Below are 13,825 nucleotides of genomic sequence, written 5' to 3' on the forward strand. Positions count from 1 at the left end.
TATTTGATTTGCTAGAATTTTGTTTACGATTTTTGCATCTGTATTCATCAGAGATATTGGTCTGTAGTTTGTTTTTTTTTTTGTGTTGTCCTTACCAGGTTTTAGTATCAGGGTAATGTTGGCCTCATAAAATGAGTTAGGGAGTACTGTCTCCTGTTCAATTTTTTTGGAAGAGCTTGAGCAGGATTGGTATTAGATCCTCTTTGAAGGTTTGGTAGAATTCACTAGTGAAGCCATTTGGTCCCAGACTTTTGCTTTTGGGAAGGTTTTGGATGACTGGTTCAATTTCGTTACTGGTGATCGGTCTGTTTAGATTTTCCAGTTCTTCATGTTTCAGCCTTGGAAGGCTATATGTTTCTGAGAACTTGTCCATTTCTTCTAGGTTACTTCTTAGTATTCTTGGATGATCCTTTTTATTTCTGTGGCATCCGTTATAACTTCCCCTCTTTTGTTTCTGATTTTGTTTATTAGTGTCTTCTCTCTGTTTCTTAGTTAGTCTAGCCAAGGGTTTGTCAGTTTTGTTAATCTTTTCAAAGAACCAGCTCTTTGTCACATTAATGTTTCTTATTGTCTTTTTGCCCTTTATTTCACTTAGTTGTGCTCTGATTTTTGTTATTTCCTTTCTTCTGCTGACCTTGGGTTTCATTTGTTCTTCTTTTTCTAGTTCTTTAAGGTGTAACATGAGGTTATTTATTTGGGATTTTTCTTGTTTTTTTGAGGTAGGCCTGTAATGATATAAATTTTCCTCTTAAAACTTTTTTGCTGCATCCCCAATATTTTGGTAGGATGTATTTTCATTCTCATTTATCTCTACGTATCTTTTGATCTCTCCTCTAATTTCTTCTTTGACCCAGTCATTCTTTAAAAGTACGTTGTTTAATCTCCACATATTTATGGGTTTTCCTGCTTTCTTTTTGCAATTGATATCCAATTTCAGAGCCTTGTGCTCAGAGAATATGCTTGGTATGATTTCAATCTTCTTGAATTTGCTGAGGCTGCTTTTATGTCCCAATATCTGATCTATCCTTGAGAATGTTCCATGTACACTACAAAAAAATGTATAGTCAGATGTTTTAGGATGAAGTTCTCTATAAATGTCAATTATGTCCATTTCATCTAATGTGTCATTTAGGGCTGGTATTTCGTTATTTATTTTCTGTTTGGATGATCTATCCATAGCTGTCAATGATGTATTTAGGTCCCCTAGTATAATTATGTTTTGGTCAATTTCTCCCTTTAATTCTGTTAGTAGTGCTTTGTATATTTCGGTGCTCCCTGATTTAAAGATAAATATTGATGACTGTTATGTGTTCTTGTTGTACAGTCCACTTTTCCATTATGAATTCTCCATGTTTGTCTCTTGTTACCTTTTTCACCCTGAAGTCTGTTTCATCTGATATCATTATGGCTACACCTGGATTTCTCTGGGTACCGTTTGCTTAGAGTGTCTATTTCCACCCTTTTACTTTGAGTCTATGCTTGTCTTGTAGCTGAGATGTGTCTCTTGGAGACAGCATATGGTTGGGTTTAATTTTTTGATCAAATCTCCTACTTGGTGCCTTTTTATTGGTGAGTTCAGTCCATTTACATTTAGGGTGATTATTGATTTGTGAGGAATCCCTATCATTCTATCTTTAGTTTTCTGTTAAGGCTGTGTCTCCATTGTCTTTGCCTTTTTGTTGTTGTCTATTATTTCTGTGTGGTGGTAGTCTATGATTTTTTCCTCTTTTTCTTCTTTTATTAAAGTCTATATTTCAGTTCTGGATTTTTTTTGAGTGATTACCCTTAAGTTTATGTAAAAGAAAGTTTATATTTAGAGTATTCCATTTTCTTCAGCATGCTTACTTTTTCCATTCCCATATTCCAGTTCAGGCCTTTACTCTCCCCATTTTTATGGTTTGGTTGCCATAAATTGTCCTTGTTGATGGTGGTTGAATAGCCTCCTTTAGTGTTTCTTGTAGTGCATGTCGTGTATTAGAAAATTCCCTCAGCTCCTATATGTCTGGAAAGGTCTGTATTCCTCCTTCGTATCTAAAGGATATCTTTGCTGGGTGTGTTATTCTTGGGTCATAATTTCTCTCTTTCAATAGTTTGAATATTTGGTTCCATTACATTCTGTCTTGTAGAGTTTCTCTTGAAAAATCTGATGATATTCTAATGTGCTTTCTTTTGTAAGGTACCGTCTTCTTTTCCCTGGCTGCCTTGAGGATTCTTTCTTTGTCATTGATTTTTGACAGCTTCAGTACAGTGTGCCTTGGCGAACGTTTGTTGGGTTTGAGTTAATTAGGTGTTCTATTTGCTTCTTGGATTTGAGGATCCAGTTCTTTCCACAAGTTTGGGAAGTTTTCATCGACTCTTTGTTGGAATTTACTCTCTGTTCCCTTCTCTCTTTCTTCTCCTTCTGGTACGCGCATTATTCTTATATTGCTCTTTCTGATGGAGTCAGAAAGTTCTTGTAGAGTTCTTTCATTTCTTTTAAGTCTCATGTCTTTCTTCTTCCATCCGTGTCATTTCCATGTTTCTGTCTTTGATGTTACTGATTCTTTCCTCCATCTGGTCAACTCTACTACCTAAGCTGGATATTTCTTTCTTCATTTCTTCTATTGAGTTCTTAATCTCAAGAAATTCTATTTGATTCTTTTTAAAAATTTCTTATTTGGTAAAATGTTCATTTTGTTATTTGATTGTGTTTCTGAGTTCATTAAACTGCCTTTCTGTGTTTTCTTGCAACTCGTTGAGTTTTTTCAGAACTGCAATCTTGAATTTTCTGTCATTTAAGTCACTTGTTTCCATATGTTTAAGTTTATTTTTGGAGACTTTTCATTTTCTATCTGAGCTGTCTTGTTACCTCGGTTATTCATGGCAATTAATTATTATTTCTCTTCCTAGATGTTTACAGGAGTGGGTTCTGCAACAGGTTGATAGGAAGAGGTCTTTCTTTTGTTTTCCAGTTGGTGTTGATAGAATGTTTTATTTTCTCTCCGACTGCAGCCTTTTTGTCTCTCTCACACTGTAGTGTTTTGTTTTCTCTGCATTATGCCAGCTTCTCACACAATGTGGGGATTCCCTGGAAGGTGGGCTTCTTCTCTATGAACAGTTCACCTGGTCATAGGGTGCAGCATCCCTGTGGGGATGCGGAGAGCTTCTGAAGTTCCAAAGCTCTTTCTGAAGCAGATTCAGAGCCCTTGTGTTTCAGCAGTTCTGTTTACTCCTGCAGGGATCCGCCCAGGTAGGTTGGGACAGGGGCAGGGTGGGTTGTGAGAGGTTATGCCTGTATTTCTATCTCCCTTTTTTCTTTCTGCAGTCCATAGGCCTCCATGTGCAAGGTCTCTGGCTTTCTGTGTAGTAGGGACAGTTTTTACACCACAGCCTGATTTACCTCTTCTCCTGACTCTTGATCTGTTAATTAGAGCTTAAAGAATTTGTAAGATATTTTTAAACCTAGGCTAGCTTTCAAAACCATTCTCTTTTTTAGCAATTTAAAAAGAATCTAATTTGACAATCAAAGCTGAACCGTGACTTTATTGTTCTAGCTGATGTCAGCCTTTTCTTGGGCAGTGAGTCACAGGACTGTATGATTTGAGGATGTGAAAGCACATCTGAAAGTATTTCAAAAAATGTTATCTCCATTACTCTAGATCTTGAGATTATCATGCTAAGTGAAGGAAATCAGACAGAAAAGGTTGAGAATCATATGATTTCACTGATACATGGGATATAAAACTGAAAGCAACAAAGGAGCAAGACAAAGAAACAAAAACTCATAGACATTGACAGTAATTTAGTTGTTGCCAGAGAGTATGGGCGTCGGGGGAGCAGTAGATGAGGGTAAAAGGGATCAAATATATGGTGATAGAAGGAGAACTGACACTGGGTTGTGAACACACAATGCACTATATAGATGATGTATTCCAGAATTGTACACTTGAAACCTATGTAACTTTACTAACCATTGTCACCTGAATAAACTTTAATTAAAAAATAGATGATCAAAAAGAAAAAAAAAACCTCAACATGCATTCATTGTTCTTTTATCGAAGGGTCTAAACAATTTTTGAAAGCGAAATGTTATGCCAGTGTGTATTCTGCCTCACATTCTATGAGGCAGTCTTCTCCAATTTATTAGCGTTTCTTCTCAATTCTTGATGTTAGTGAATATTTTTCATTTATGTTATTATTTATATATAGTTAAATTCACTCATTTGGTGTTCAGTTCTACGAGTTTTCAGAAATGCATGTAGTCATGTAACCAATAGCTCAATCAAAATATAAAATAGTTTTGTCCCCAAAAAGTAATAAAAATAAAAAAGAGAACAGAAGAAAAATCCTTTATTTTCCACATGAGTGCCAAATGAGTAAAAGTAAAAGCTAAAAGAGAAGCCTAGGAATAGCATTGTGACTCTGTCATTTAAGTAAGAATTCCCACCTAGATGGGAATTCATTTTCTGCATGCAAGTAGCTGCAGGGTTTAAAAGTCTGAACAAAACGGGCATAACCTGTGCAGAAAGATGGTGATGATTTGATTGTATTCATAGCTGAGGTAAATACCAGTGACGCATAGGTATAAAATAACAGCACATGGTCTATGATCTGTTAAGAAATCTTGTAAAATTAAACATAAGTGTCATGTTTGTTGTAAATCTTTAGAAAATACAGATAAAAATAATGAAATAAAAACTATCCATAATCGCCACCAGCAGAGACTGCTTCCAGTCCTTATTTTGATGACCAAAGGAATGGTTAAGAGGGAGAACTAAAGGAAATAGAGGCTTGCTAATTAAAAAAAAAAAAAAAAAAAAAAAAAAAAAAGAAAGCAGAGAGCTAGCCAAGTGGGAGCCCTGATAATTCTTCCATAGTTCCAGTTGGGACCATGAAAGATTTTATCCTGGAAGTAAGAGACAATGGGAAACAGACTGGTCCTAGAAGGGAAGATAGCTCAGATCTGAATCATCTCATTCCCTGGAATTGTATTAAGGTTATCTTGGATTGCTAGTTTTTTCAACAATCTGCTGCAAGAAAATGTAAATCATCTTTAGAGAAAAAATATTACCTGTTGTGTTTATTTTTTCCTACAATTTTTTTTTTAAAATGTGTTTTAAAATTTCTGTTGATTTACAACCTTTCCAACACTTCACTATTATCAGAGTTCTTCAGTTTTGCTAATTTAATGGACTCAAAATTATCTCATTAATGTCTTAATTTACATTTATTTCTGATTGAAGGTGAGCATCTTTCTACTTGTTTGTGCCCATTTGCATTTCCTCTTTTGTAAAATGCTTGTTCATGTTTTTTGGCCACTTTTCTATTGGACTTTTTTTTTAAATATTGTGCTTTATAGATTCTTTCTAATGTACATTAATTCTTTGTCAGTTATTTTTGTTAAAATAGCTTCTACTTTGCAATTTTCTTTTATTTTTCATTGGTGTCTTTGGATGAATTAAAAATTTAAATTACATTGAAGTTATATTTGTTTTTCTGATATAATGAATTCCTTTTATATCCTTTTAAAGAAATTCTTCCTTATCCTGAGGTGACTAGAATATTCTCCATAATTTTTCTTAAGCATCTTAAAGAAGCAGTGATAAAGGACATTATTTTTCTTATAAAAAATTAGTTGAAAGGAAATGCTTCAGAGTTTTGTAACTTCTCTTTGTCAGTCAGGATAGGACTTTTTTTTTTTTCCAGTTTTCCAAGAGTTTTCTTTTTAATGACAAATAGATATTGAATTTTATTAAATGTCTTCTGCATTTGCTGGAGACAATATTACTTTTTTCTCCTTAATCTCTTTTCTGCGGGATCTAATCTGCTCTTTAACCTAACCATTCAATGTTTAATTTCCACTATAATATATTTTTTATTTCTAAGAGTTCTATTTAGCTACTTTTGTAAATCTGCCTGATCACTTTAACAATCTCTTGTTGAGTGCTCATTTTCACAATTTCATCTTTTATTTCTTCAAATATTTCATACAGTTATTTACATTTGGTATTTTATAATCCCCAAATGGTTTCTTTGCAGGTCCAAATCTCATGTTTACCATTAGCATTTTTTCCTTCTTGATGGCTTAATTCATTGTGTAGTTGTTGATTGTGAGTTCATATTTGTTTCATATTATCTGTGGAAATCCCAAGGGCTTGAAGAGGTGATCTTCTCCTCTGACAATATTTTATATTGCTTCTGTGGGGAGTCAGGATGCTAACGTAGCATTTTAGCCACCTTGGAGGGTCCCAGGATTAAGTCGAAGATTCAGGTTCATTTCTCACTGAATTGTTCTTCTGCTTTCTGAAGTATTGTTAGCTATTGCCCTTTGGAAAATACTGATTTTCCATTCTCCTTAAAGCTCACTGTTCTCAGCTCTGAATTGTGTATGTGTATATACAATGTGGGAGTGTGTATGTATTTATATGTATGAGAGAGAATGAGAAAATCCATCCTTAATGATTTCACTTCCTTCCTATGAACCTAGAAATGCATTTAAGGAGTATTAAGTACATTTAAAAATATTAAGTGCATTAAAAAGGACCTAGTTGTTTTCTGATTGAAGCATCACTTGAAGTAGCTATAGGGTTGCCAGAAGTAGGTATCTCCTACCACTTCTTTTCCCTTTCTCTTCCCTGCATGAACTTTCTGCTTTACCTGAATTGACCTCTGTATTATTCCCTAAATATGTTTGTACTTTCTTTTTTTTTCAAACCTCATTTTTTTTAAGAGCAGGTTTTAGGTTTACAACAAAATTGAGAGGAAGATACAAATCTTATCCATAAACCCTGCCCCCACATATGCACAGCCTCCCCCGTTATCAATATCACTCACCAGTATGGTACATTCTTTATTTTTTTTAAACCAAGGATGAACCTACATTGACTCTTCATTATCACCCAAAATCCATATTTTACTTTAGGGTTTCCTGTTGGTATTGTATATTCTTTGGGTTTAGACAAATGTGTAATGACATGTATCGACCATTATAAAATCATACGGGACATTTTCACTGCCCTGAAAATCCTCTGTGCTTTGCCTATTCATCTCTCTCCTCTGGTGCACTTGCCCCTGGCGACCACTGATCTTTTTATTGTCTCCATAGTTTTGCCTTTTTCAGAATGTCAAATAGTTGAAATCATCCTGTATGTAGCTTTTTCAGATTGGCTTCTTTCACTTGATAATATGTATTTAAGGTTCCTCCATGCCTTTTCATGGCTTGATAGTTCTTCTTTTGTGTGTGCTGAATAATACTCCATTGTCTGTATGTACCACAGTTTGTTTATCCATTCTCCTACTGAAAGACATCTTGTTTATTTCTACGTTTCGACAATTATGAATAAAGCTGCTATAAACTTCTGTGTGCAGGTTTTTATGTAGACCTAAGTTTTCAGCTCCTTTGGGTATATACCAAGGAGCATGATTGCTGAATTGTGTGGTAAGAGTATGTTTAGTTTTGTAAGAAACCACCAAACTGTCTTCCAAAGTGGCTGTACCCTTTTGCATTCTTACCAGTAATGAGAGTTCCTGTTGCTCCCCATCCTCATCAGCATTTGGTGTTGTCAGTGTTCTGGATTTTGGCCATTCTCATAGGTGTATAGAGGTATCTCAGTTTAATTTGAATTTCTCTGATGACATACGTGTATGTTACGTAGCATCTTTTTATATGCTTATTTGTCATCTGTATGTTTTCTTTGGTGACGTGGCAAGATCTATCACTGATTTTTTAAATCGTGTTTATTTTCCTACTGTTGAGTTTTAAGAGTTCTTTGTATATTTTGGATAATAGTCTTTTATCAGTCGTGTCCTTTGCAAATATTTTCTTCCAGTCTGTGGCTTGTCTCCTAATTCTCTTGATGTTTTCTGTCTGCAAAAGAAAATATCAAGAGAATTAACAGACAAGCCACAGACTGAGACAAGCCTGAGCCGGGGCTTGTCTCAGTCTGTGGCTTGAGAGAAGAGCTGAAGTTTAATTTTAATGAGTCAAGCTTAAGAACTATTTCTTTCATGGTCATTTCTTTGTTGTGTATAAAAAAGCATGAACATACTCAAGGTCATCTAGATTTTCCACTCTGTTATCCTCTAAGAGTTTTATAGTTTTGTATTTTACATTTAGGTCTATGATCCATTTTGAGTTAATTTTTTGAGGGGTGTATGTATCTTCCTTTCTTCATACTCATACACCCTTTGGTTCCCACCATCACCCTTTGTCTGTTTGAAACCCTCTGTTGCCTTTATGATTTACCTGCCAGCCTTCCACTTTTAAAAAGACTTTTCTGACAATTCTGACACAGAGTTGTTTGTTGCTGTTTTGTTTTTTATCTTCTGAATTTCCTTAGTCCTTATCTCTAGCACTCTTATGCCATGTATTTTGATTCGTACCAGATATTTTTGCAAATATTTTAGCTTCCTCAGTAGATTGTAAGGTCCTAGAAGGTAGGTTCATCATTTTGAGTGTATGCGTTTCCACCATTCCAGAAATGGTCACAGGTACCTCCTCTTTCCTAGGCTAGTTAATTTTCTTCATTCCTCACTATTCTAACAATTTTTACTGCCTTTGACAACTTAATTTCACAAGGAGGTAAGGGAAGAGAATATCTTAATAGGCTGGGTATTTGTTGAGTGTCTGTAACGTGGAAAATATTTTGCTAAGTATTGTTCGGGTGAACAAATGTGGCATCTGACCCTCAGGGACTCAGAATCTAGAAGGAGAAGACCGTTTTTACCAAGAATGCAAAATTGTTTTCAGTTGTAACAGCAAGTGTACAGTGTTGGTTGCGACTGTGCATAAATAAGAGAAAAACTTATGGGTACTTCTTCCAAAGGACTGGTATTGCTACAACTGCATGCAAATGTAAGAGTGGAAATGGAAATTTGAGCAAACATTCGTTTTGATGTGTTTTATTTTGTGGGTTACTTGTAAAATACTTAGTAATATTAATATTAAAATAACAAGTAATACCAATTACATTTTGTATAACATTTTATATATAATTTTGAATTTGGTTGATGTCACTTCATAGTGGTCTCTGCATCGTCACATTTAGTGCAGTGATTATTTTCTATTATTAGGAAATATTTATACAAATTTTAAGAAATAAAAGGACTTACAAGAATATTTCAAATGTGTCTTTGAGAGGCAAAGAGAATAGACTGACTACTCTGGGTTAGTTAATTGAGAAAAGGAATGTTATGTGACATCAAGATGGTTTCACTTGATGATTGCTTCAGGGGACGCCTACTAATAGGCTCTTTGGAATGGGAAGATGGAGATGAGGAAATGAAAGTTTGAGGGAACTGCATAAATGAACAGGATACTAATAGCTCATGCAAATAATTTCATTTTTAATCTAAATTTAAAATAAGGGATATTTGTTATTTTTAATGAAATGCAAACATATGATTTGCTGAAACAACAGGACAAAACAACTAGAGTATTATCACCTGAAGAAATCTTGCCAGACGGCCTTTTGATTAAGTATGGAGTAATAGAATAAAGAAGTCACTAGTGAAGTCAGTTTTAATGTAGAACTTTCCCCCATTGATCAAATTAAGTATTTTATATATTCTATCTAAGAAGGTAAAGCATCAACAACAGCGATATTATGTTGAAATTATGGGTACATGAAAGCAAAAATGAGAAACAGGATTTAAGTATGGTTTTTGGATGAAAAGAAAATAAGACTAATAATTTCACATGTTAATAGAATATGTTTATTCAAGAAAACTTACACCACTTCAGGTTTCCAATTCATATCCTTGTTTGGGGAATGAGTGAGTGTAATAACACTGTTAAAAACAAAGTTCAACTGAGTAAATTTGAAAGACTATTCGCTTTATTCGGTGATTCATGAATTGGGCAGCATTTCATCTAGCAATAGAAAGGAGCTCCAAAGAGCTGTATTAAATGAAAGACTGTTATAGGCACAAGGGAGCAGGACAAAGAAATTATACTAACAAAGAGCTGACTGTTTGTGGCAAGGTCACCTTTCTTTAGGGGACTGTAGGCGTCTGTCAGGCAGATTACCTCACTAGGGCTGACCAGGTAATTCCAGATTGACTGTTTTAAGATTCTTTTCCTAGAGGAGGCTGAAACTGCAATTAAGTCTCCATTTGGGGACTCAGCTTAGCACAAGTGACTCCATTTTGGACCTATTGTCTCTTTTTTTAAACAGCACCCTTAACCATAGCTCAGCTATGGTCCATTAGACTGTGTACTCTGCTTTAATGAGAATGATTTTTGTTTTTGCTTACTCTTGTGTCTCTAATGCCTAGTGAAATGCTTGGCCTGTAGGAGGTCTGTAATTAGTATTTTCAAAAGAATAAATGTTTAGCTATATGTGATTTGGTTTGAAGCAAGGAATTAGGCCAAGTAATTTTCCAAGACTTCAAAAAATTGTCATGAAATTAATGCAGTAAGACTCACACTTTACTCGTGGGAAAATGGGGATATCTCTCAGTATGTGTTTAATCTTAATTCATTCATAAGTTCAATAGCCTATGTTCTTGATTTCTATGTCCATATTATAGAAGATGCAGCATATTTGAATTGGTAGGAAGATAGTGTTGGTCAACATTTAATAGCCATTCCTCTCCTTTCTTGTTAACCAAACCTTAGTGTTTTCACCCTTACTTAGCTAAATCTTCCCAGGTAGATAAATCTTGAAGTGTGATGACTGGTCATGGTGATCTTCCCTTGGCAACTTAGTTCTGGGTAGGAGTTGTAATTACGGACCATAACACAACAGAACTCCTCATGAGGGGCTTATACTAAAATTTTCTTTCTGTTAAAATGGGACCCAAGACAGGGAAATTGCAAATGTTATGCCTGCTTGACATTGTCTTTCTGTGATAAGGTATGTGACAGCGCTCACTTGGGACTGTAGGGGGAAAGCCAAGAGAATTGCTGAGAAATTGAACTGGAGCTCTGACTTTGCTGAACCCATGAATATATAAACCCTGGAGATTACTTCTAGGTTTTTCAATTGGTAAGATAATGTGTCCTTTAAGTCACCTTTAGTTGGGTTGTGTTCCTTGCAGATGAAAGCATCCTTACCAATTTAGGAAGGTAAATGACAGCAAAAAGAAAAAATTACAGACTTATGAATAAAATGGGCCTTAGAGAGCATTTAGTCCAACCTTTCACACCTACTGTGAATCCTCTCCATAACACCTGACAATCTGATAGTGAGGTAGAAGTCAGAAACATGCATAAAACAAATATAATTGCTAGTAAAAAAATTGTATTCTGGGGCCATTTAGAGGCAGATATTCATATACAACTCAATGAGCCCAGAGGGCATTGTCTTTACAAAAAATTCTAAGTCAGTGAAGGGCAAATTATTTTCTGTCTACTTTTGTTAAGAAAGCAGTGGAATGATTTCCACTTTAGATGATAAAAATAATTTGCTTTTCAAAGCTATTAACTTAAATCTTTAGAATGAGTACTTTTTTGATGGTTTTAAATGCCTGATAATTAACTGAATTACATACATTTCTTAATGGAATTCAAATGCAAATATAAGGTATAAGATATCACCAACTTCTGAATGTCTGTGTTCACAGAGTGAAATTTTGTGTTAGTTGTTTGGCCCTTGGAATGCATATGCCTGCAGATACCAGGATATTAGCAGTAGGTAGTTTTTCAGGACTTTTTACAATATATATTTACTCCAAGGGAAATACATACGTATCTATTTAGTATGTATATAACTCTTGCTATCTTACATTATGGAGGTGCTCATTTCTTGGGTCTCTTTTACTTTCTGATTTTTTTTTTTTTTAACCTCAGTCACTTTTGAACTTAAATTTTAGGATTCAACTCATTTTAGTTTTATTCTCTGTCTACTGATATGCATTTCGTCCTACAGGAGAGTTGCAGAAGGGGTATGTGATATAAGCAAAATGACTTAGCCCATTTAGTTATTCTTTAATTATTGAAATCACATAGATATTATAATATTTTTAAAGTATAATAATATTACTTAATTAGAAAAATATAATTTTCTAAAATAAGTGATTGAAAATATTTGTGGCCATTACATAATTTTATTTTCATTTAGCTACAACCAATTACAAGTAAATATTTTGGAAGAAACACTTCATTAGGAAGCATGGAAATTGGGGTCTACTATTATGTCCTCCACTTACTAACTCTGTGACCTTGGGTGAGTCACTTAATTTCTTTAGCCCTCAGTTGCTCACCTCTAAGTGGAATGATATCTTATTTGCTGAAGTCAGGAAATTGCACAAGTTAATTTCTTCCCTTTAACCTGTAAGAGCTACTCAACCTCCTATGGCTTTGCATTTCATGAATAAAGTCAGTAAATATATTATATGTCTATATTTCCTAGACGTTTTTCCAGAAATGCAAATGTTCTGTAAGATGTAGTCCATATATACTTTTTTAAAACACTTTTTATTAGTTTCAGGTGTACAAAACAATGTAATAAAGATTTATTATTTATACCCCACACAGTGACAACCCCTTCCCCCCATCCACTATCCCTCTGACATCGCACACAGCCATTACATTTCCACTGTCTCTATTCCTAATGCTGTACTCTGCTTCTTGTAACTATATGTATATATATAAATGTAGTTGACATTCATCATTGTTCAGCTTCAGCTTCAGGTGTACAGTGCAGCGATCAGGCATCTAAATCATCCCTGAAGTGGTCTCCCTAATGAGACAAATGTCCATCGGATACTCTACAAAATCTTTACAACATTATTGATTACATTTCCCCAATTGACTTTTGTATCCCTCTGGCAATCTTGTGGTTACCGACTGTGCCTTCTAATCCCCTCACCTTCCCCCTTATCCCGCCCCCCAACTAGCAACCCTTAGTTTTTCTTCTATGTCTCTGAGACTGTTTCTGATTGGTTCATTCATTTATTCTTTTCTTTAGATTCCACATATAAGTGAGATCATATGGTATTTGTCTTTCTCTGTCTGATGTATTTCACTTAACGTAATGTTCTCTAGGTCCATCCATGTTGTTGCAAATGGTAAGATTTCCTTCTTCTTTATGGCTGCGTAATACTCCATTGTATAAATATACCACAGTTTCTTAATCCAGTCGTCTACCGATGGGCATTTCAGTTGTTTCCATGTCTTGGCTATTGTGTAAAGTGCTGCAATAAACATAGGGGTGCATCAATTTTTTTGAAATAGAGTTTTGGATTTCTCCGGATAGATACCTAGGTGTGGAATTGCTGGGACATAAGGTAGTTCCATTTTCAGAGTTTTGAGATACCTCCATACTGTTTTCTATAGTGGCCGCACCAATCTGCAATCCCACCAACAATGCACAAGGGTTCCCTTTTCTCCACATCATTGCCAGCACTTTTTGTTTGTTGATTTATTGATGATAGCCATTTTGACTGGGGTGAGGTGGCATCTCATTGTGGTTTTTATTTGCATTTCTCTGATGGTTAGTGAGATTGAGCATTTTTTCATTTGTATGTTTGTCATCTGTATGTCCTTTTTAGAAAAATGTCTCTTCATGTCCTTTGCCCATTTTTTAATTGGGTTGTTTGTTTTTTTGGAGTTGAGTGAGTTTTTTATAAATTTGTGATATTAACCCCTTATCGGATATATCATTGGCAAATATCTATTCCCATTCAGTAGGATGCCTTTTTGTTTTATTGATGGTTTCCTTTGTTGTGAGAAAACTTTTTAATTTGAGGTAATCCCACATGTTTATTTTTTCTCTTATTTCCCTTGTGCAAGGGGATATATCAGTAAAAATCTTACTCTGGGAAATGTCTGTAAAGTTTCTTTCTATATTTTCTTCTAGGAATTTTATGGTTTCAGATCTTACATTTAAGTCTTTAAGCCATT

Source organism: Rhinolophus hipposideros (assembly GCF_964194185.1).
Source record: "Rhinolophus hipposideros genome assembly, chromosome: 5".
NCBI lineage: Eukaryota > Metazoa > Chordata > Mammalia > Chiroptera > Rhinolophidae > Rhinolophus > Rhinolophus hipposideros.